Here is a 23,704-nt window from a genome sequence, read left to right as displayed (position 1 = left end):
GGGGGAAGCCCTGAGGTCCAATCTCAGCCAGTCCCCACGGGGCCAGGCCATAGGATTGTCTTCTAGCGAAACATCCTCACTAATCCTTTGCCTTTGTACTGTAGTTTCGAGCTACTCCAGCGACCTCAATAGGGGCCCTGCTCTGCGGTCTAACCTCTCCCTCCCTGGGGGCTGGATTCTGCTTTGATGACCCCACTTCTGGAAATGTCTTTCAGTATGGTATCATGTGGAGAGTCTCAGGGCCCATCTCTCTGACTCCTGAGTAAAGAACAGGGATTTATTTCAACTTCCTCACCCTTCTGTTGGGCAGTATCCACATTGACAGCCCAGAATTTGAATGAGAACATTATGTAGTTATCTGCAAGTCTTGAGTATTCCTCAGAGGTCGGCTTTTTGTAGTAGGGTTAGTAGCCCCACTCCATGCTGGATTTATGGAGTGGAGTTTTTCCCTAGTCTCTTCCATCTCCGTGTTGCTGAAAATTTAGGATGCCTTGGGCCCGAGCCCTTCCAGGTGAAAGTAATTTATAGCCTCCTTCCATCAACTCCTCCTTCAGGGCTCTCTGAGCCTTCTGAGAGCTATATGGGATGTTTTAAACATTTCATGGAGAGTCAAGGAGTAATGTTCTAGCTCCTGGGGTTCTTCTCCGTGGGATCTAGCCGTCCTAGGTGCAGACTACAGGGAGGGGATCAACTTGCATTAAATTGTAAGCACTAACCACAGCCTAGCACCTGGAGAGTTTGCCAGCCGCTATTCTCTTGCCTTAAAATAGATAGCAGTCGTAGAGCATCTATTATTCTACCCATTCAACACATCCTTTTACAGGACCCAGGAGCGAAGCCCGTAGGATGGGTGACACTCACATCCCAAATCCAGAGAGTCCTGTAGGAATCTCTGTAAAGAGAATATCGTCCAAGGAAGAAAGTGCATATATATCTGCCTCTGTCTGGTCTGTGGAAGACTGTCGCAGGCTTTGAGGCTATCTTCTGCCCCTCAGGCATGTTCTCATGACTCACAAATCCACACCATCTATCGTGGCAGGGATGGTTAATGTGATAGCGCTGGCTGGACACTTGCCTTTCTCTCTGCTCACCCCATCACATAGAAATGGACTACCTGGCAACCTCAATCATTCAGAACATGGCCCCAGACAAAGGGAGGTGTGGAATCACTTTATATAAATATATTCTATCTCCCCAGTGAGACTTTTGTTTCCTTCCAGGATAGGTAAGAATCTTATTTTTATTTACATCATCCAGAGACACACTTGCCATTTTGTCTAATACACAGCTGGCAGGAAATAGAGCTTTGCTGGCTGATGATGGTGGAGTTGAAACCTGCCTTTTGGTGATGTCCACTTACCAAATGTCATTGGTCCACTTACTGGAGCCATCCAGAAAAAGATTTCTCCCTTCCATAGAAGAGCCTTTGCTTTTTAAAAAGAATGCTTTCCCCCCACCCTTCTGTTTTTAGACATCATAATTGCTTTTGAAATATTTGAAAGCAGCAATCCTGTGGACTTTAGAGGAAGACAGGCCAGAATTGAATCCCACTTTTGCTTCTCCGCAGCCAGAGACCCTGTCGTCCATTAAACTTCCTTTAATTGTCTTTAAAACTGAGATGGCAACCAGAAAGGCATAAGGCTTCTTGAGAGGTAATGACACAGATATGCTGGTCCTGAGGAAGCCTCTGATCAATTATTAAATTTGAACAAAGTAACCCAGGTCTTTGTCCCAGTGCCTTTTAACTCCAAGTTTGGGTTGTTTTCACTTTGATGAGTTATCACCAAGCCTAATCAAATTGACAGAAAATGCTCATTGGTTACTTACTTATTCTTCCAACTATCTTTTTGCCTTTATTTAGAAAAATATAACAACACATCTGGGATCTATTACAGGGTGGTATATATTCCAGTATATGTTTCTGCTAATGCTTTAGTAAACAGAAACTGCCTGCATGTTGACTGCTCGAATACAGTAGCCGCTAGTCTGCCTTGAGTGGGGCTCAATATAAAGTTAAACACTGCAGGATTGAAAAAACAAATGGTTCCATCAAAAGTAGAACTCTAGCCCCAGCTGTCTCTGAATCACCTTTTATAGTTAAGATATGCTTTTAACCACTTCCTACTGCTTAAAATGAGGAAAGTTTTAGAAGTCTGTGAGTCTTTATTTATATCAAAGACAAGTGTATCAGTTCGGAATACTTCCGCTTGTTAATATCAGTACACTTACTCATGGTGGATTGAACACAGAGAGGGGTGTTTTGTCATTGTTTTCATATTTTCTCAAACAGAAACCTTGGTTCAGGGCCAGTATCTCTATGAATCTTTGATTTTCCTCGCTGTTGTACGTTGACTGCCCTGACACCAGACACCATGTCTGCATCCAGTTGAAGAGCTAGGAGTGAGGAGGTAGGACCAGCCACATGCTGCGTGTGTTCAGAAAAGCAAGATATTTCCCAGAAGCACTGAACAGACTTACATCTCATGGTGTCACAGGGCCACCTGGGTCTGCAGGGGACACTGGGAAAGTGAGGTTTTACCTATCCCAGCCTCTGTAATGAAGGTAGACAAGAGAGAAAGAGATAGAGATGGGTGTTGGGTTAGTCAATCCCCAGTGTCTGTCATCATGAACCTCATAAAAGTGTTTGTGGGCTGAGGCCAACTGCAAATCTCCTTCAACTGATTGCAAAACTGCAGATGGATCAGGCTGTGGATCAAAGAACTTTGAAATCAGACTCACCCAAGTTTAGGTCCTGCCTCTGCCACTTACTGAGCAAGGTGGCCCTGGAGAAGTCACATCTTCTCTTTGAACCTCTATTTCCTCACTTATAATAGTAGTGTATGGGGGATTAGTGTGGAGATCAAATGAAAGACTGCAAAAGCACTTTTTGTGCTGATAACACCTCTGCACACATATGTTATTAGGCTGACTACCACTATTAAGTGGTAACAAGTAAAAGAGGAATGAGGAGTGTGTTCTATACTACACAGAAAGCCAGGCCTGCAGGTCTGTGATAACCCAGCTCTACCTTTCTTTGGTCCTTCCTTCATGTGGGTCGTTGTTTTCCACCCCTAGACTGTGATCTCATTGTGTCACGTTCAATTTGATATCTCTAGTGCCCAGTGCACAGTGGTAGGTGTTCAGGCAATGTTTAATGAATGAATGAAATTCCTTCAGAAGCACGGACTAGTTGGAAAAAGAGGACGTTGTAATTCAGTCAGACACGTTCAATAAAGACAAGTTTTTCAGGGAATTATTCAGCAGCTATTTAAGAATCAATAGACAAGGAATTCTAACAAGAAGGTGGTGGCAGTGAAAATGTAGTTTTCGGGTCTCAAATTTCCACCAAGCCACTAGACACAAGAACCCAAACCCATGAGTTACATTTGCAAAAAAACTGGGTGACAAATTATATCCTTAAACCCAAAAATAGAGTGGGTGATGCAGTAATGCCAGAAACCATAAGATCTGCATTGTGTCAACATCTGTGCTGGAAGAGCGAAGGAAGCAAGAGGATGACGGAAGGACCTCAAATAGACAACAAGTATTCACCCAGAAGCGCAGAGGGGTGATTTGAGAACAGCAGCTAAAACGGACATTCCAGTGGGATTTTGCTCACTGGAAGATGGGTGAGGTCACAGTAAGGACTGAAATCCTGGGGTAGTCTAGCCCCTATGAAATCTTGAAACTGACAGCCCATTTCTCCTTTTCAGGATAAGACCCCACACTAAGGAAAAACTGCTAGAAGTGGAATCAAATTTAGCAGGTCAGAGACAATATTGATGAGGAAAGAAAAGGTTTAGGTAAAACTAGAGGAGAAAGGGATAAAAACCAAAATTTCAGAAAGAAAACCTTAATGTTTTTAACACTACATAAAACCACAGAAGAGTGAGCTCTATGAAGTTAAAGATGTTATCTGAAGAAGATCTCCTTCTTCTAAAAATTAGGAGGAAGCAATTTCACACAAAAAAAATGAGCAATACGAAACTATGGAGGTTAAGTTCCATAAAAAGTTATTTAAGGAAAAAGGAGACTAAGACATACGTAATAGCCCTATGGAAAATGAAAACATGCCAGAAAGACATGTCCATAAAACAGATCAAAATTTCAATTTATTATTTCAAAACAACTAAAGGACATTAAGAAAGTGATACAAGACATGATAGAACAAAATAAATCATAATTAGGAAAAAACTCAGACAGAACTGAAGAAATAATTTAAAACAAAAGAACAAATTATTTTAGAAATGAGGACAAAACTTTAAGTAGCACAGAACTAATAAGCACAACGAATGATGCTTTAAGAGAAATAAAAGGTGAAATGAGAAATATTTTTTAAATCAAAAATAAATGAAGAAAGAAAAGTATTAGAGAACATGATAAATATTGAAGATAGGTGTAGAAGATCCAGTATATAAATAAGCAGGGTACCCTGAGAAAAAAACCAAAAAAAGGGAACAGAACAAATTATAAAAACTGTAATTCAAGAAACTTTTCTGAAATTAAATAACATTTGAAACTTCATATTGAAAGAGCATATTGTATACCTGTGAATATTAACATAGCCTGAGCAATAGCAAGAAATAATACTAGATTTAAAAGAAAAAACAAAACCCCTTAGGCATCCAGGCAAAAACAGCTAGAAGCTTATCAAGGAGAGAGAATTAGATTACCTTCAGACTTTTGGGCCATATTTTACAGCAGCATACTATAGTATACCATATTTAAAATGGTAAGTTTAAATTCAGCTATACTTACAGTAAATGTAAGTGGTCTAAAAAACTTTTTTAAAAGTTTAAACTCTTTCAATACTCAATACCCCTTCCCCCTGCATGTTGCATTCAAACTCTGCCCTGTGATGGCAGAGGGTCCTGGATGAGAGTGAGCTTCCTGTCCACCCCCAGTAGCAGCAGACCTCTGCTTTGAATCAGTGAAAGATCCTGAACGTGATGTTTTCTTGCCCCTTCTCCAGCAGCAGAGGGGTTTTCCTAATTGCAATACAGCCAGTGAGGGCTTGTTTTCCACCCTTTCTCCTGCTGCAGGCAACTTTTACCTTGAAGTGGGGCAGAGGGACTCACAGGAGAGTTTTCCATTTGTCTTGCAGTGGCAGCCAGTCACCACCATGCACTAATGCAGGGCCCACAATGTGGATAGGCTACTCCAGGAAGTCCTGCTCTACCTCTAAAGTTTGACAAACCTGCTCACCCTCACTGAGGACTCTCAGGCCTCCTTTCCTGCCCTCGGTCTTTCTCATAAGCACTCAGTGAAGGATCATGGAAAAGAGCTGTTGAGTACACGTGGGGTCCTCTGTGTCTGGAACTCCTACGCTGTCATGCTAGCCCACACTTGACATTTAAGAAGCTGTTAAAATTTTGGTTGTTCTTACCCACTTTTATGACTATCACTTCTTCCTCCCACATTCTGCCAAAGGTAAAACATTTTGTGTGTCCCTGTATTCTCAGAGGGATTTGTCAGTCTTTGGAATTCAGTTTATTTGGTTGTGTTGAGACCTCAGATCTCTGATGGACTGAAAAGAATGAGATTTTGTAGGTTACGAGGCTTTGTTGTTGATGTTGTTGTTGTAAGAGTGGGAGTGATGTTCTCTTGTGGCTTTCTCCATCCAATGAAAGAGAAGCTCCCATTTTTTAAAAACTATTTTTAGTAATTATAATTGGTAGTGGCCATATTAGTATTGTTATTCGGACTATTGTGTATGTAATTACATGATATGGGATACAGCAAATGAGTTAATGATGGGATATTTTAATTCTCTCATTCACTGTGTCCTTGAGAACCAAGGTTTTTGGTATGGAAGAAAGGAGAGATAGACATACATGGTATGGAAGGAATCAAGTAAAAACTGTGCAGCCTTGAATTTGAATTGGAAACACCATTACGAATTTATAAGACATTTCATATTTAAATACATATTTATTTCCTAATTCCATCCACCAAGAATGTCTAGAAACATGACTCTCTAGTTGCAATAAGCATCTGTAGTGTTCAGATCGTGATCTTCAGATATCTTTTCCTACCACCAGAAACCAGGGTTTCTTTGAGAGATAGCTGATTCAGGTTTGGGGTAGGAACTACGTAAGAGGAGCCTGGCACATCTTGTCCTACTAAATAGAAAAGATGCGGTCAAAGACTTACAGGGTTATGGCGAAAGGACCCACTGCCAATCTTAAGAGATTTCCACTGGCCAAAGATAGGACAACTTGAGTTTGAATTAACGATAAGAAATGCAATGTACTTACACCCATTAAATATATTTAAATTAATGATTTCAGATTATATATCAATACTTTAAATCAAGCCAGTCACTTTTACAGGTCATAGAGAACGAATTCACTATCTTCAAAACAGGTAAATAACGGAAAAAATCAAGCATTTGTCCTTTTCTGTATAAACTATGCAACTGAGTAACCAAATAATAGATGAGGAAAGCATCTCTCTATAAATTATTCCAGCCAAAAAAGTAAAATGAGATGTAGAATTAGAGTGTCGCCGTTTTTCAATCTCCAGTGAATTTATGGGTCTAGGCAATGAGCCTCAACGGCTGTTGACATCACAGAAAGAGAGACAAGCAGACATACGCTATCTAATGAAATAACATGCCACTTCCTGTGGTCTTGCCAAAATGACTGGGTTAAAGTTTTATCCGTCTCCGAATCCAGCTTCTGATTTGTAGATAATACAGAGGACAGAGAAACATGTTGAACAGCACCATGAATACACAATCAGCAAAATCCAGACAAGAGGGAGATTCCACAGGTCAAACCACCAGGGATCTCTAACAGATAAATTATAAGCAAAAGCAAGGGATGGAGGGAAAACCAACAGATTCAAGGAAAAAAAAAAAGGAAAAACTTATCAGATTTTTGAGAGTGAGTGAGAATAAACTGTAGTGCTAAGAATGTACACTTGGATAACAAAATCATAAAGAAACAGAGGGAAATGATTATTCTAAAAGTCAAGATAGTGGTTATTTTTGGAGAGAGGAAGGGAACACATGTGAAGGGCTTCTGGAATATCTGGAAAATTTCTATTTCTTGATCTGAGTGAGTGTTAGCCTTATAATTCACTAAGCTCTGTGTTTGTTTTGTATGGTTTTCTGTATCCGTGTTTTATTTTACAATAAAAGTATTTTTTTAAAACTCTGATTCACTTTAGAACAGTCTCTTGAGCTCATCCCCCAAACAGTGAATTGCATATATCTATGTATAAAAATGAAATACATAATAAATTTTTTAAAGAATAAATAGGCAAGAAGTATATATTTAAGGATATATTTTAGATTGAATTAATTTCCCTAAATGCCTTCATTAGAACCTATTTCACAGAATCTTTTCCTTCCGTAAAAAATCCTTTCAGAAGAGTCTATGCACTTTTTTTCTAAACTTGTCAAACTAAATCACTAGAAAGCATTTCCTTTTCAAAGTCCAAGGAACATGCAATCCTCTGTATAACAAAAAAAGGTGTATTAAGGTTTCCAATCCCCCACCCCTTCCTCGCATTTTAGAGGGGAAAATACACGTGTGTAAATATGCACACACTTATTTATGAAAGCCGCGTAAATGCTGTGATGTAAATGTAGAAATGGCATTCAAAAAGGAAACCTCCATGAAAAAGATAAATACGTTTTTCAGCAAGCATTAGAGGATGAAACAGTTTCATCAGAAGTGGAAATACATTAAAGAATGTTATTTGCCATCTGAGCTGCAATTTCAAAGCCAAAACGTGAGCCCAGTGTGGGAGTTTTAGCAACAACGGAACTCGCTGACTGCTGAAAGAGGATTCCGAGTCCTCCTAAGTCTTTTGAAGTTCCGTTCGGCTTTGTCGTCAGATGTCTTGACATAATCAGCCCATTGATGCCTTGTGCTGTCGTGTGAACACAAGCATTTGCTCATGATTCCATGTCAGGGCTGGAGGCAAGGAGAGGTTCAGATCCCTTTGACATCAGGGCGGCTGGTCAGGAAGTTCTCAGATGTGCAGCAGTGTGAACTTTGAGCTGAACTGCTGCCCAGTGGGATGCCTGTCCTCTCCACCTCCACTGGCTCAGGTCTTCAAAGCCTGGGGGCATCTGTACCCGGTGACCTGCATGGCTGGCCTGACAAATCTCTTCCCCACGGGGTGGTCGGGGTGGAGGGAATTGAAATGACTTACTCATCTTTATTTCTCAAATTTGAGCCAGAGCATGTGGGAGACCCTCCAAGATCAGACAACCCCCCAGTTGCTCCCTAGTTGCATTGGTCACTGAACGGGCATCTGCTTGGCCTTCTTTAAGAAGCGTGGTCCCCATACTTTGGGATTAGCACTGATGATGATCATAATGCTGGTACACACTTACAGGAACATGAACATCATCCTTGTTTAATCATGACAACAACCACAAAGGTAAATATCACTTTCTTCACTTTACAGATGAGACCACTGAGTGAATTCACCCAAGAACACAGACATAATTAGTGGGGGAGCAGGGATTTGAACTCGGGCAGCTCTGGCTCCCAAGTCCATTCTCTAAACCACCACACTATAGTGCCCCTGGCTTGGGAATAAACACAGTCACTTGATATTGTTATATAATACATGATATAGAATATCAATATTATTACTCTTATTATTATACTTTACATAATTAACAATATGAATGCTATTATATAATAATATTTATTATTACTATTTTATATACATAGATGGTCTGTTTTCTCAAACAATTCGAAAGGTTGTTAAAGAGGAGCATAGCATTCTTTAAAATTCATCAGGATCACAGATTACCAAAAAAAAATTATGCTGAACTTACTTGTTTTCCCAAGGAGATCAAACCAGCGAAGGAGATTGATGCTGAAAATAAGCCTTAGGATGGTAGACCACCACACTGCACAAAAGCACTGTTCTGAGCCAAGACAGGCCCCCAACACTCTAGACAGAGGACAGTTATCCTTCAGGTCTCATTGCCATAGCTGGTGCTGTTCATGGAGGACGCATAAAAGCCAGGTGACCCTCTAATCACAGTCCCCACTTGACCAATCTTTCATCACCTGGACTCTGGTCCTTCTAAGATCTCAAGTCCATTTCTGTCCTCATGCGTTCTGCACAAACATCTAGTATCTAAACCCTATTTGATGTTTAAACAATACATTCATATGTAAAATAGATATGAGAGAATGATAGTCTTTTTCTCCATACAGTTGCCCTAAATCCCAGAGGGATTACAGTCTCTCCACCCTGAGGGACATCCGGCTATACATGACCAATTCATGCTCATGAGCTCCTCAGGCAGAAGCTCATCTCCATTAAAGTCCACCTCTTTATTTAATTGGCTTTCCCCACTTCATCCCGTTTCTGTCACTCCCAAGTCCAGAGAGAACTCTCTCAATAAATCACTTTCAGTGAATTCATTTCTCAGGCTCAGGTTCTAGGGACCCACCCTACGACACTTTCCCAGGTGACATAGTAATGTAGTGTTGAGACCTCAGATGGAGGACAGCACCCTGGAGAGTAGCCTGGACCCTCAGCAGACATGTTTAAGAGAAGAGAGAGCCTTGTGATTGGGAGAACGAGTTGTCTCTCCTGACTAATAGAGCATTCAGTGATGGACCTCAGTAGCAGGAGTTTCTAGATCTTCCTCCTGGAGCTCATCAACGGATGTGACTCAGCTATATCCTCCATTGCTATCTGTGTTTTGACAAGACTTCCGAGAGATTCAGATAGACGCTCAAGCTTGAGAGCCGCTGAATTAGAGCATCTGGTTTTAGCGGATCTAAGTTCTTCCTCTGAGCCGTCCTTGCCTGAATGAGTACAGTATAATCCCATTAACAGACCGAGTTTGGATGAATGCAGAAGAGACTGTTGAAGCTGGATGGAAGCTCATTTCCCCCCCAACCCCTGTCTGATTCTTGTACGTAAATCCTCGTCCAAAAAGGAAATAGCTTTTTTTTTGGTTGCAAAAGGGATTGTTGTTTTGTGGCAAGCGGAATGCTTTGCTAATTTTAGGAAGATGGCTTCAGTTATGGATAGGAAGCCTTGAGGGGAGGGGAAACTTTGTCTTGAATTTTTAAAAATTATATTTCTTTATAAAATGTGTTTTTAAAAAAAGGTTCACAGAAAAGAAAACCCCACTAACAAACCTCAGCTGACTAAGACAAGACTTTAGGGAGCCGTTCACCAGGTCCCCACCGCTACAGCTGAGGAAGCTTGGAAGACAGTGGCCCTCAAGATTGCACTTTAAAAAGAGAGTCTTTGCAGTTTAAATTGGGTCTAGGAGGAGACAGAGCATCTGTCTGAAATGTTTTGCTTGTAAAGTCCTTGAGAACATTCCTCTTCCCTGTGCTTACTCTGAGCTATGAGTGCTCCTGGTTCCCTCAGAGGGTCATCCTAGTAACCAAGTGCTCAGGAGTGCCCCGGGCTTTACAGTTTACAAAAGACTTCCACATTCCTTATCTTGTTTACTCTCCAGCAAGCAAGGCAGATCATGATTTTCATCTCACAAGTAAGAAAACTGAGACAGACGGAGGAGGCAAGTTGGCCTCTCAGACGAATAAAAATCATGAACTATAGTTTTAGATATTTTATCCCCTTGAATTCTTGACGTGAGAAGAAGTCTTGTTTTCATTTCACAGCTGAGGAAATTGAAGGTTTAGAAAGGAGCCATAACTTACCTAAAGTCACAAGGTTAGGAAGGCAGGGGAACGTGCCTCCAGCTCAAGGTGTCTGGTCCCCAGCTCTCTTCTCTGGATCGGAGATGAGTACTTTAAGTAGTTGGTCCAGGAACTTATATAAACCTCGTATGAGCCCCTAGAAAACGGAACACTTCAAAATAATTTCCTAAAATTTAATTTATCCCAACAGGAGACTAAATATAGTTCCCTGTGCTATGTTCAGAGTGAGCTTCTGAGTGTAGTACTTATTACAGCAAATGTTCCTAATGCAAGGACTCGCCCAGCTATGTTTTCTTGGCTAGGCCCTCTGTTGGCCGCTGGGCCCGGGGGCAGGGCTACTGTCCAAGAGGGTGGCACCTTCGGGACATTTTTGGCAAGCCTGGACCAGCCCACACGTCCAGCAGGCAGGCCTATTTAAGACAACATGTCTCACATGGATTTGAACTGCTGTCCCATGAGGGCGTCTTAATTACCCTGGCTTCTGGTCAGCTTTGACCCACATGAGTCATTGGGATATAAGTGAAAGCTATATATGTCACCTTCTGTTTAGAAATGTTTGATAACATCCCATTACTTTCGAGATGAAGTCCAAAGTGGAAAGGACATGAGAAATTTCGAAATTCTAGCAGCAAGAATCTATCACCCAGTTGTCGTAGCTTCTCTCATTCTCTCCTTCATGACCGATTTATTTAAAACACCCACCTTCCAGATGATGATGATGATGAAGAAAGTGGGGGTGGTAGGGAATCAACTGAATAAAGCAGCAATGCTCTGGCAGAAATCTGGAAATGAAGATCGCTTTATTAGCAAGTTCTGGCTTTTTTTGGTTGCAAGGAAAAATGTGGTTTTTGTTTTGTTTTGAAGGAAATCAGGCCTATGTCAATCATCTGCTGTCTCTCAGTCTCCAGGCTTGGCTCAGAAATGGATATGGGTCCCATGTTGGGCCAGTGAGATCTCAGGATGTATTTTGTTGAGGCTTCTGGGAACTGAAATGTTTTACTTGTAAGGGAGAGCTGCTCCCTTGTCCCCTGGGGGTTGTCGTGTGTGGATTGGGGCAGTCATCTTTCTCCCAGCCTGAAGAGAAAACCAGTCCCCAGAGAAGGACAAAGTCCAGTGAGGCACACACAGAAATGAGCCAAGACCACGCTGGGTCTTACGATGTGATTCCTTCCCCTACTTGAGGGAGGGCCCCACCGTCAGGAGCTGTGTGTTATGTTGTCCAGCACAGCTGGCGGGGCGCAGCACCTGGCGTGGAGAATGGGCTTAGTGCAGGAAGCAGAAGATGGGCAAACAGACAGCCACTGAACCTCGGGTTTTCTCAGGTGCGTCGGATGAATTGCAGGCTTAACCTCATGCAGGTAATAATACACTTCCAGGCTGAAATTCAGGGACAAGCAAATCAAATTTTTGATGAAGAGACTTGAGTAGAGTGTTGGGGAGAAAAGTGGCAGGAAAGGATGGAGAGTGTCAGTGCAAAGGGTTGTGGCTTTGGTGCGGTGCCCTGGCCAGAGTCACGTGTGTGAGGCTGTCCCTGCCATGGACACCGCGTACTCCTGTGGGCTTGTGCATGGCGAGCCAGAGAGGTGCTCGCAAGGAGTCTGGAAGAAGCGTTAGAACTTTATGAGCTTAAGTACTTTACCAGAGTGTAGATTACATCCAAACCTGGAAGTTTTCAACAGCAGACTTGCTGTGGCTTTCCAAAAGCTTCAGGCTTGCCTTTCCTTCAGTAGAAAGTCAGTCTGTGCCAGTTACAGCTGAGAACCTGAAAACAACCATGTAGATTTTGAACCTCATATTTGATGAGATTTTCATGCCTTTCTGCTATGCAGACATCCAACAAGGCTGTGGAGGTAGGTCACATCCAACCCACCGGCTCTGGCTTTTTCTGAATTAGTGGCTGCCTTATCTTAAAGGAACTTCAAGGTCCAATTGAAAACAACACTGACTAGATTTTACTTGAGCACTAATTTAACTTGGCCAAGATGCTTGGCCTCTCTGGGCCTGCAGCCTCTCTGTAGAGTCAGAGATTGACCGAAATTGACACTGAGTTTCTCTGTATTGAGAAAAATCATTCCATGAAATGAGAATCCAGATAAGGTTTAGAAAAAAAAAAGAGCATGGGAATCAGGGGACAGCCTAGAATTCGAGACCCAGTTCTCCCACTCGCTAGCTCGGTTAACTCCCTATGTGGCTCTGAATCTGTTCCGTTATCTATAAAATAGAAATAATCTCATTTCCATTATCTATGCTACGGGGATTTTGGAAGGCTTCAAAGAGATGATGCGGGCAAAACTGACACAGAGTTGTCATTTAATTAAAAAAATTAATTCAACAAATTTTATTGAGCATATGCTACGTGCTAGGGGGATAAACAAACTAGGCATCACCTTTCCCCTCGTGCGTAGACAAAGACTTAGAAATCATACTTATAGATGTATAACTGCCATATAAGACCTACAAAGGAAAGTAGTAGGGTGCTGTGACATAGACATAATACATTGCTAATTCTCGTCCCAACTCCTTTTTGTATCCGGCAATGCCACCAAAGCCATCATTCACCAAAGGTCTCCCTTGTAGCCCTTTTAATGGCTCATTAGGGAGAATGCATTGCCCCAACCTAGATTTCCCACTAGGTTAATTTTCCAGTATCAGCAGTCTTTGGGAGATTCGCTGATTTCACTTGCAATTCATGCATAAAATAATACAAGACTGTTCCCGCGAGTGGGAGGCGAATCTTGGATCTGACGTTGCCAAGCTCATGTTCTTTCTCTCAAGTCTACGTTAGCGCTCATCTCTGCTGAGGTAGATTTGATTAGTCAACACATCCTGCTACCATCATCATTGACGAAGCTGTCTAACTACAAAGAATAAGGGCTTTCTGCCCAGTCTGACACCCACCTGGCGCCAGGTAGATGCGGGGTCTCTGGGAGAGCAAGCCAGCTCGTGTTGATCCTGTCTGAGAGCCAAGGAATGGGAGAAACCTCACTCCAGTAGCACGGGAGTTTAGCTCTGTTAGGTGGAGACTGTTTGGCATCTGAGAGAAATGTGGACATGTCACTTCTAATCTCAGTGCCACTATTTTCTCATTCACAAACAGGAACGGTCACGGCCTGACCTGTGCATTGTGCAGGGTTTCCATTCACATCATAGGAGATCAGTGTCCTCTCCCTTCTTTCAAATCCATTGCTTTGTTTACACAACTGTAACCACGGTCCTGGTTCAAATCTTATCCTCTTATGTCTAGATTATTGTGGTAACCTGCTAACAAATCTCTCTTCTCTCAGTCTTGTTTCCAAATATCTTCTAGTCCAGTTGTGATATTACTTTTAAAGTTTAAAATATAAATGGTAGTCTTTCTGCTTTCAAAGGACAGCCCCCTGCCCTTAGGATGAAGTCCAGAATCTTTAGCATGGTATTTATGACAGATACTGTGAGTTGCTCACTCATGAGCCATTCTTCTCTTCCATACCAGCAGAACCTCATTTAAGATCTGGTTATTATAATGTGTTCAGACCAAGGGGATAAACTATGATTGTTCTAAGCCAACCATAATGATCTCACTAGTCTTTAGATTAAAAGTAGGCATGTGACCCAGTTCTGGTTAAAGAAATATAAGGGAAAGTCAACTGGGACTTTAGGGAAAGACTATTTTCTTCTTGATAAGAGAGAAGTGTGTGAAAAGATGGACCATTTTCTGTGTGATACCTGGGGCTGTGGCAGTCATCTTGTGACTGAGAGGAGAGATGTTGAGATACTAAATCATCCTGGTTTACATGGGATTTTCCCACTTTTAGCACTCAAAGTCCTATCTCCTGGGAAATCCCTCAGTCTCAGGATAACTGGAACAGTTGATTGCCCTAGGAAATATCACTAATGTTCTGAGAGAGAAAAAAAATAACGTTAACACCTTACTGACCAACACTGAGCTGCTGAACCAATTCTGAGGTTACCTTTCTCAAGTCTTCTTGTGTAAGTTACCCAAATGCCTTCATCACATGTTTTGTAACTTGCAGCTAAAACTTGCAGCTTGAATACAACATTTAAGGTCCTGCATCATATGGCCCAGGCTGCCTTTCAAATGTGATCTCCCACCATTCCTATCCCACCCAGAAACGCACCCAACGTGTATTACTCACCCTTCCCTGAGTTTACCTTGCATCTGCACACCTCTGTGTCTTTATTAATTTCATTTCCTTTGCCTGAAATTCCTTCCTTTTCCTTCCATCACTGAAAACTGCCTAAACTTCCTCCAAGGCCCATTTTACCAAGTTCCTTTTTTCTTTTTTTTTTTAATGCCTTCCCCTCCCCAACTGCCTTCCTCTATGCTCCCAGATTTTAGCAAGCAGAGAAACTCTTGGTTTATGTGTCTCTCATCTTATACTTTGAGTGTTTCCAGGGCAGGGATTATAACTTAATTCATTTTGTATCTACAGTCCTGAGCCCAGTATCTGCCACCCATGTCCTGTTTGTTTATGGAATGAATAATAATGTTTATGGGATGAATAATTATATGGAATGAATACATTTATTTTGAAAAAGCAGAGTCTTCTGGAAAGTGCAAAGGACTGCCTTTCTTTTTGTGATGGACTCTGCCCAAGAAATCTTCTCTGGAGAACTCTTATTCATACTGAGATTCCTCTTCCTTTGAACTCACTTAATAACCACACTGTTACTGAGCCCACACTAGATGCCACCAAGTATGTCTCAAAATACTGCTGGCAATTAGAGATGAGTGGTTCCTGTATAACTCTAATCTCCCTAGTAAAAGGGTAAGGAAAGTGGCCTCCTTTCTACTATGAAGGCCACCTAATTCCAAGCCCAGTGCTCTGAATGAAGAAGTTTGGACAGCATAAATGTTGCCTGAGTAAATTTTTGAAAAATGATGTATTCTGCTATCGCATCAGGAATGCATTTGGCTGCAAGTAATAGAAAAGTCTACTAAGGGTAATAGTGGCAGAGAGAGCTAGCCGACCATTAAAGATTTGGATTTCCCTTCCAGAGTACAGAGTTGTTAAGCAGCTTTCTAAGTAGTGCCTTTATTTCTCAGTTGCTTTGCATTGAGGTGGAGCCATATTTCTACTCACAAGCTGAATATGAGCCAAGAAGCTTAGGGAGGCTTTACCTGCATTCTCATCTCCTTCAGCAACAACTTTAGAGACTGAAGATGGTGGCATCCCAAGCTGGAAGGAGCCTGAATCCCTGAGTTATTAATTGAAGAACAACCCAAATAAGAAAAGCCTCATTGGATTTGGTTTGAGCAAGATATCAACAATTATAGTATTAAGACATTGAGATTTGGGGAGTTAATTTTACATTTGTATTTATAGCATACACTGTCCTGATAAATACAGTGGTCTACACAAATAATGTATCATTTTCTCTACATAGAATGTCTAAAGGTAGATAGTTGCTGGTATTGCTGTTTAAAGAAGACTTTAAAGTCTCAAACACTTCTTATGTTTTTCCTCTACCATCCTTCGTCCTTTGTCTTGCATCTTGTGGCTTTTGCCTCATGGTCACAGGATGGTAGCTCCTGCTCCGGGCTTTACATCATTGCACCAGCAAGGAAAGAGTCAAAGGGCTAGGCTTTAGGATTTTAATTCAAGTGGAAACTCCTAGCCAACTTCTCTTCCTGTGCCATTTGCCAGAACTAGCTCATGTTGTCAACCTTAACTGCCATCGAGGGTGGTGAATGGACTGTGTACTTTTTCCCGTTTCTCTAGATGAAGACAGCAGAAAGGATTGTGGTAGGGAAAGGCTCTTTGGGCCAATGAACATCATCTGCCATCTTTTATTCCAATTTCCAACTATTTTATTTATAAAACTTGGCTGTATCTTACAAGAATTCCTGTTAACAAGATAAGATTTATTGGCCAACCTGTTAGTGGTAGTGGTTTTAAGTTACTAAGTAAATTCAGAATACAGATGGGTCCATTACATTAATGTTTCACAAGGGCAAATTCATCCAGAGCGTGTGACAGGCATCAGGAAATACCACTTTGTGAATCAAGGCTGAGCTGAGAGAAGTCCTTAGGCTCCATAAACTCCAGTGCAATAGTGCTATCGCCCACTCTCACTGTGTGCCTTGCTAGCTTCGTACCTCTCTTTTTTCCTATGGTTCTTCCATCCTGCCTGCCATTCCACTGGGCTCTGAATCAGAAGATCTGGACTCCACATAAGTGGATGACTGCTAATTTCTTCTAATAGTCTAGGATAAAGCTTCCTGGGTCCAAAAAGTTAGTGATGTGGCTGGAAATTTTGACAAAGAAGGAAATAAAAATTTGCTGGTGATTTTTACTCTAGTGATGAAAATACCTAGAGAGGATACAGAAATGTCTTTGAATCTCTGAAGGCCCATCTTCCAGAGCTGGGAGTGGACTGTTTCCATTTGGTCCCCAAGAGTAGAACTAAGACGAAGGGTGGCACTCTGTGACAGTGGAGATTGCAGACTGGTGGTCTGTGGGCCATCTTCACCTCCCAGAGAATAATTTGTCTTGGTCGCTCATACAGTCTTTATGAAATACTTCACATAAAGCTGACTTCAAAACTTTGAAAACTGGCATAAAAATCAAATTTCCATTTTCTCTTAAAAATTCAGGTGATCTGGTAATACCATCCTTTGGGAGAGTAACTGGGGCTGCTGTCCTAGGGGCTACACTTGGGGTGGGGGATAGGCACCCCATTAGGGGGAGGTGCTACACCTTAATCCTCCTTTCTGAGAAGTGAAAGTTTATTAAAATTATTAAAATTCAAATTCAATGTTTAGTTTTGATATTAAACAATATTCTAAAGTACAGCCTCCCTTCTAGTGTGACTTTTTGGGCAGTCCACGTGAGTTAAGCCACTCCATCCCCAAAGCAAGCCCAGGGTCTGGCAAGTCTGGGCCCACATTCCTGCAGGGAAATAACCTCTTGGTGTGGAGTAGCAGCCAACTGCTGTCAAAGGGCATCTCTTCTCCATCCTTCATGACTCCTTGTCTTTAAAGGCCCCCATCATTCATTTACTTTGTGCTCTGCTCCAGGGAAATAGATGTGGATTTCCTCTAAGGAAAAATGAATTGTTAACTACCTGAAAAATGAAAAAGTAGAATGGCTTTAAAAATAAGGCAGTGAGTTTCTCCATCCCCTTAGACATTCAAGAAGAGGCAGAACCACCACCCATAAAAGGGAAACCAATATGGGCTGGAAGTTGGTTTAGAAGATGCTCTTGGAGGCCCCCTCATCCTTAAAAGATACAATTCTGGGAACAGCTGGTAGCAAGCAGGACTTGTCAGGGAGGCGCATGCAGGAAGAGGCCTGAGAGCTAAAAGAAAATCATTGGCACATTTTTTCCAGCTTGGGTCCAAAACCATCTGGCAAACTCTATCCAAAGCAGGAAGAAAAATTTTAGCTCACATTAGACTTGAAAAATAATCAGCATTTATTCCAGGAAAAATAATATCTTTCATTTGCTCCGTGCTGCGTGGTTTGAAGTGCACTTTCACATACATTATGTTGGTCCATCTTCATAACACTGTTGTAGAAAAGCCACATGAGTAACATTAATCCAATTATGCAGATGGAAACTGAGGTCCAGAGAAATTAAGTCTCTTATATGCAACAAGAAAGCAGGAATCAGGACCTGGATCTAGGTCTCAGCGATCTTTGGCTTTTCCTCTCCCAATTTGATCTCATGGCAGCAAATCTCAGAGGCAGGAAACCAAAGAAAAGCCTCTCAGATTCAGCAGCCAGAGTCCCCCTTCCCCTTGGGCTTCCCTCGGGGAGATCCCACTATCCCGCTGATGACCCACAGAAGCAGGAGCACTCGGTGCTACAGTCCATCAGGAGTTCCATCGGCCTCTCCTAGATCTTCTTTCTCCAGCAAAAGCCTGATTTTCCTTCTGCTTTGGAGAGGATGGACAGGTGGTCCCCGTCTTCCCCAGAACAGCTCCTCATAGACCCGAAGCCTGTTATTAAGCTGACGCACCATCTTTTTCATCTCCAGACAAAATAATTGACTTAACCTTTCCCCCAAATGACAAATACCCTCTTGAGTATCAAACACCCTTTTCGTATAAATGGGGAATTCCAGAGTGCCCACTTAACAAAACCCTCTTCTTTAAAAGCTCCCCCTTTCTGAAAGCAGTAGGGCTTTTAGCCAGTGAGCTCTTCAAGGAGCCCATTAGTATTCTGAAAAGATCAGCAAGAAATACAATTAGACCTTTGACCTCAGGTCTGAGAGAGTGCTTTGAAGGGAAGAGAATGGCCAGGCAGTGAAGTCAGGTCAGTCTGTTTCTCTCACTCCTTGGCCCTGGGCATGCGCTCCAGCTGCTCCCTTAGAAAGAGTAGGGACCCCAGGGCTCTCTTGGGAACCCTGCTGCCTCCGGCCTCATCCTACTTCACATCCTGAAGCCCATTGCTGGCAGTAGCTCAGGGAAGTTACATTTGCTTGACTATAATTCTTGGATCACAAACATGTTGCTTCTTTTTTTTTTTTTTTTTCCCACAGAAGAGACTTACAAAGTCTTTAAACTCTTGTAACCCAAACTATTTTTTCATCTGGCTTATGGTAGTTAAACTACATTTCCTTTAATGTAAAAGAGAATAAACATTATTATATATTTGAATGGTTATTGTGAGACTTACATGAAATGAAGCCTATGACAGACCTTCAGAAACTTTGGCTTGTTGCTTCTTTGCTGAATGTACAGGAATATGAACATTGCCATTTTAGCCACTGGCCTCACAGCCAGCACAGTCCCCCTGGAGACGAGAAAGGCAACGTCTCAGGTAAACCTGGCCCACACTAGGACACCGGTGACGGGGGCAGGCTGAGAGGCTGAGCGAGAGTGTCCTGCGTGTCTCTCCTTTGTTTGTGCACACCTGCCCTCTCAGACGTCCAGCCTCAGTGTAAACAGGCCTCTCATGGGGATTGCCTTTGTCACTGCACCTGCCTGTTCCAATTTACTTGCTGTGATCAGAGCCCTTGGCTCTTGACGGCTGTTCGAAGGCACAAAAGAAAGCCTCTCCCTGGGGCCCATTTGTTTCTGTGTGGAGATGCCCTGGTAGCTGTTAATCCATAAATGGGGCATTTTGAGACCCCCATCTTGCTCTCCCATCTCACGCCTTCGCCAAGGTCCTTGGAGTCTGATATCTGAACAAGAAGCTGTCTTTTTCCCCCTTTAATTACCTTAGTCTGAAACTGATATTCCCCTTTATGCAATATTCAGGGAGGATTCTTTATCAATTTGTAGTATATCATTTGTAATAAAAAAGATAATTTTTTTTGGATAAGCCAAATCAGGCATAAATATACATCTCTTTGTAAATATAAAGAGATAAAAATCTATCCTTACCTCTCATAGACTGATTGAATTATTGAACCCAATTCTTTATTCTTCCTTCATGTGACTTTGGAGTTCCTCCAATAAAGGCAGAGTATATGTCTCTATCCCCAGTAACTTGCTTTGGTTAAAAGAGTAAGGGAGAAGCGTAGGTGTGCCTAGGTCCCCAGGGGCCTTGTGTGTTTAAATTTGCCCTTGAGCTTCTACCATTGCCGGATAAAGACCATGCCTGAGCTGGCAGGGGGGTCCCAGAAAGGGGTTGAGAGGCATGTGGAGCAGAGAGGCCCCAGCTCAGCAGCAAACTCTGCTCCACTGAGCCCGCCAGTCTGCCTGCAGACACTTGAGCCAGCCCAGCCAGGACCAACCAACCCCCAGATGACCCACAGTCATGTGAGGTATAATAAGAAATGATTTTTTTTTTTTAAGCTACTGGGTTTTAGGCTGATTTGTCACATAGCAATTGTTCATTTAAACATCACCAAGGACAAATCCCGGGAAGATTCAAAAAATACAATTCCCCCTAAAATAAACAATGTTTAAAAAAGGAAACATTAGGAAAGACATTAATGTTTCCCTCATTACAGAAAGATGCATTCATTACAGGATACTTAGAACGTATAAGAAAAAAAGAGCAAAAAGAAAAATCAACCATCCTTTAATTCTGAGAAAGTCAACATCTGTTAACATTTTGGTGTTTATAGTCTCTTAAAAACCAAAACAGTTTTGTTACTAAGTTACTAAGTTACTAAGTTGAAAAACAATGGCAATAAATCACAAAGGAAAATATCAATAGATTTGAGTGAACAAAATATAATATATCTGTGTGTTTAAAGGGAATACTAGAAAACAAAGAGCAAGAGAAACAGGAGAAAATATTTGTAAGACGTATGACAAAAGTGTTAGTATCTTTGGAGCGTAAAGAGTTCATCTGCATTGATAAGAAGAATGTGGGATCCTAAAAGCTAGATAGCCAAAGACCCAAATAAAACATTGACAGAAAGACACTTAAAAGTAAACGTAATGTGGGAAAATGTCCAACCTTACAAGCAAACAATAAAATACAAATTTAAATGACCCTGAAATGTTACTTTCCTTATGACACTAGAAAACAGAATTTCAATTATACTTAGGGTGGGAGGTGGTAGGATGCAATAAATTCACATATTATTGGTGAAATGGTAGATATATGCAATCCTTAGGGAAATAAATATGGCTTATAAGCCTTAAAATATGCATCCTTTTGACCCAGTAATTTCACTGACGGGAAGCTATCCAAAAGGCGTAATACAAAATAGTTGAAGCTTTCTGCATAATTGGCCAACAGTCAGGCAACCTCTAAGTAAATTGTGATCTGCACAATGATAATATAGCATGTAGCTACTAAAAGAGGGAGCATGAGACAGTTTGAAAATTCAGTAAAAATGCTTATATTTAATATTAAGTAAAAAATCACCACTAAATTATGCTTGCAATATAATTAAAATTGTCTACAATGAAAATCTTGAAATAAATACACCAAAGTGCTCACAGCAGTTTGTTTTGTTTTGGATGATGAACAACGAGCAGCTTTATCATCTCTTTCCACCTTTGTGAGAGTGGCTCTCAATGCCCTGGTCAGGAGAAGTCCAGGAAAACGCTGGCAATTCTAGTCATTCTTGCTCTGTGACATACATGGCATCTGGTCTTTAAATTGTCTTCCTAAAAGTGTATCTTCCACTTTGAACGCAGATTTGGTCCTTAGCTGTTGGTGCCTGTCACAGAATTCTCTAGAAGCAGAACCTAAGATAAGGATTCTTGTGAAAATGATTTATCAAATTATCGAGGGAATGTTCTTGGGAGGAGGGAATCCGCAGGAGAGGGCGGGGGAAGGAAGCTGAGCAGGGATGGAGCCTGGCTGGGGATGGGCTTCTGCCTGGTCCTGGGCCCTCTGGAGCTTAGTTTGCAGTCCCTCATCTCTGTGCCCTGCGGTCACGAGGTTCTGGCTCCCTTCTCTTCCCACCCTCTTCAGAGCGGGTGTCACCTGTTTAGCGAGGTCCACCCTCTGGAGAAGGAAGCAGCTCTGGCGTGTGGGCAGCCTCACTGGCGGCAACGGAGGAAGGATGAAGGGTCCTGGGAGGGACGCCAACCTCAACACCGCAGCATCTCTCTCCCATCTCTTCTCTTGTCCCCTCATTGATCTCTGCCTTTTGGGATCTGGACACATCAAGGCCTGAAGTTTCTTTGTTTCTTGGTTTCCAGTCATCTTCTACCACATCTCTTTGACCCAAAGCATGACAATAAGGACATCTTACTAGAAGCCAGGCACAAATAGTGTTGGGACTGCGTCATTCGGCAAGCTTGGTGCAGCACAGTCTCCCCACGGGGAGCCCCCGACCTGAAAGCTGTGGCAGGATGGGCCAGGGTCCTCAGCCCAGCCTGAGTGTCCTTACATCCCTAGAGGCTACCATCCCAAAACCTGGACCATCTCGCCAGGCATGTGATGGTGACCACATTGGCTAAACAGAAAGAATAGGCAAATGTTATTTTCAAAAGCACATGAGTTAAAAAACTGGTGACTCAATCTACTAATCCAGCTGGTGAGTTTCCCAGCCATTTGTTATCTCTTCCAGGAGCCACCATCTAAAGATCTATAAATATTTCCCGAGGACCAAAAGGATCAGGGAGAGGGGAGTTTTCTAGGTCAGTCAGTCACGAGTAAAGGTGAAGTCACGGATGGGCACAGTGTCCCCAGGCAGTAAGAGGTGGGGCTGCCTGGGGGAGCAGGGGATTCAGTCAACAGGAAGCTCTGTTGATGGAATCTCCTTAAACTTGGATTCATCCTGCAATTAGCTGGAAACTTTTGATGCTTCTGTGGACAAGACCATGTGAGAAAAAGCATTACAAACACAGTATAAATATGTTCTCAGAAATGTTTATCAGATTTTTAAATTTAAACATTTTAAACTTATGCCTTAGCCTGTCAAGCTGGTGCCCCTTTTTCTAGTCTCCAACAGTGTCGCTCATTTTATATCGTATATTAGTTGATCTCATTAGGGAAATATGTCCCCCGTTAGATTGGAAGCTATGAGAATGGTCTTATTTATCTTTAGATGCCAAACAACTGGCAATATATGTTTACTGAATGAATGAATGAATGAATGAGATGAGATGATTGAAATTACTGTTTTCCTTCTATAGGACCTCTGCCAGAAAATCCTGAGTGTCTGATTGCCCTACACCTTGCCGTGCAGATACATCTTGCGTTCTGCAAGCCCTCTCCTGCTGTTTCATCCTTCTGCCTCCTCTGTGTTCCAGTGTGCTGAACCCACTTGATGTTTGTGTTTTTGTTTTTTTGAGCTTGTGTGAGAGCTTGGGAGAGTTTGATTTTTCTCTTAAAAAATAAAAAAAGCTGGATGCAATAAAGAGGAGCCCAAGAGGTTTTCTAAACCCTCAAGTTGGTTCAGAAGCAAAAGCCTTCCATCCTGTTTGCCTGTTTTCTTAATCATTGATTCAGTAGCTAGAACAAGCTTACATTTTTTTTATAGTGATAAACTCTCAGCCTGATCTTTTCTGATTGGCCTTTACACTTGATATTTTTGGTCTTGAATTCTAAAAGTCTACTACTATTTGTCCTGCCAGGGAAATCTGTTGAGAGTGTTACTCATAGGGATCTTTGCTGAGTTACAGGACCCTGGACCTGCAATTTTCCCGGCGGAATTTCTGTAGCCATGGCAACTATGCA

The 23,704-nt window shown here is 42.0% G+C and overlaps 2 long non-coding RNA genes across 11 annotated transcripts in view; one reads left to right on the top strand and one right to left on the bottom strand.

Annotated features, from left to right (window-relative positions):
• The window catches only part of LOC116667685, a 44,521-nt gene extending 33,497 nt beyond the window's left edge, over window positions 1-11,024 (bottom strand). For 3 of the 10 annotated variants that reach the window (XR_004324655.1, XR_004324664.1, XR_004324657.1), the window contains exon 1: window positions 10,662-11,022. This is a non-coding gene — a long non-coding RNA (uncharacterized LOC116667685). The other 7 variants (XR_004324660.1, XR_004324661.1, XR_004324666.1 and 4 more) reach the window with 6 other exon arrangements.
• Window positions 1-23,333, top strand: part of LOC116667686 — a 136,363-nt gene extending 113,030 nt beyond the window's left edge. Inside the window, exon 5 of the long non-coding RNA XR_004324667.1 lies at window positions 23,161-23,333. This is a non-coding gene — a long non-coding RNA (uncharacterized LOC116667686). The remainder of the gene's footprint in view (window positions 1-23,160) is intronic.
• Window positions 23,334-23,704: the final 371 nt, after the last annotated feature.

Source organism: Camelus ferus, chromosome 12 (assembly GCF_009834535.1).
Source record: "Camelus ferus isolate YT-003-E chromosome 12, BCGSAC_Cfer_1.0, whole genome shotgun sequence".
NCBI classification, from domain to species: Eukaryota; Metazoa; Chordata; class Mammalia; order Artiodactyla; family Camelidae; genus Camelus; species Camelus ferus.
The sequence above is the reverse complement of the archived record's forward strand: the minus strand, read 5'-3'. Positions and strand labels throughout refer to the sequence as shown.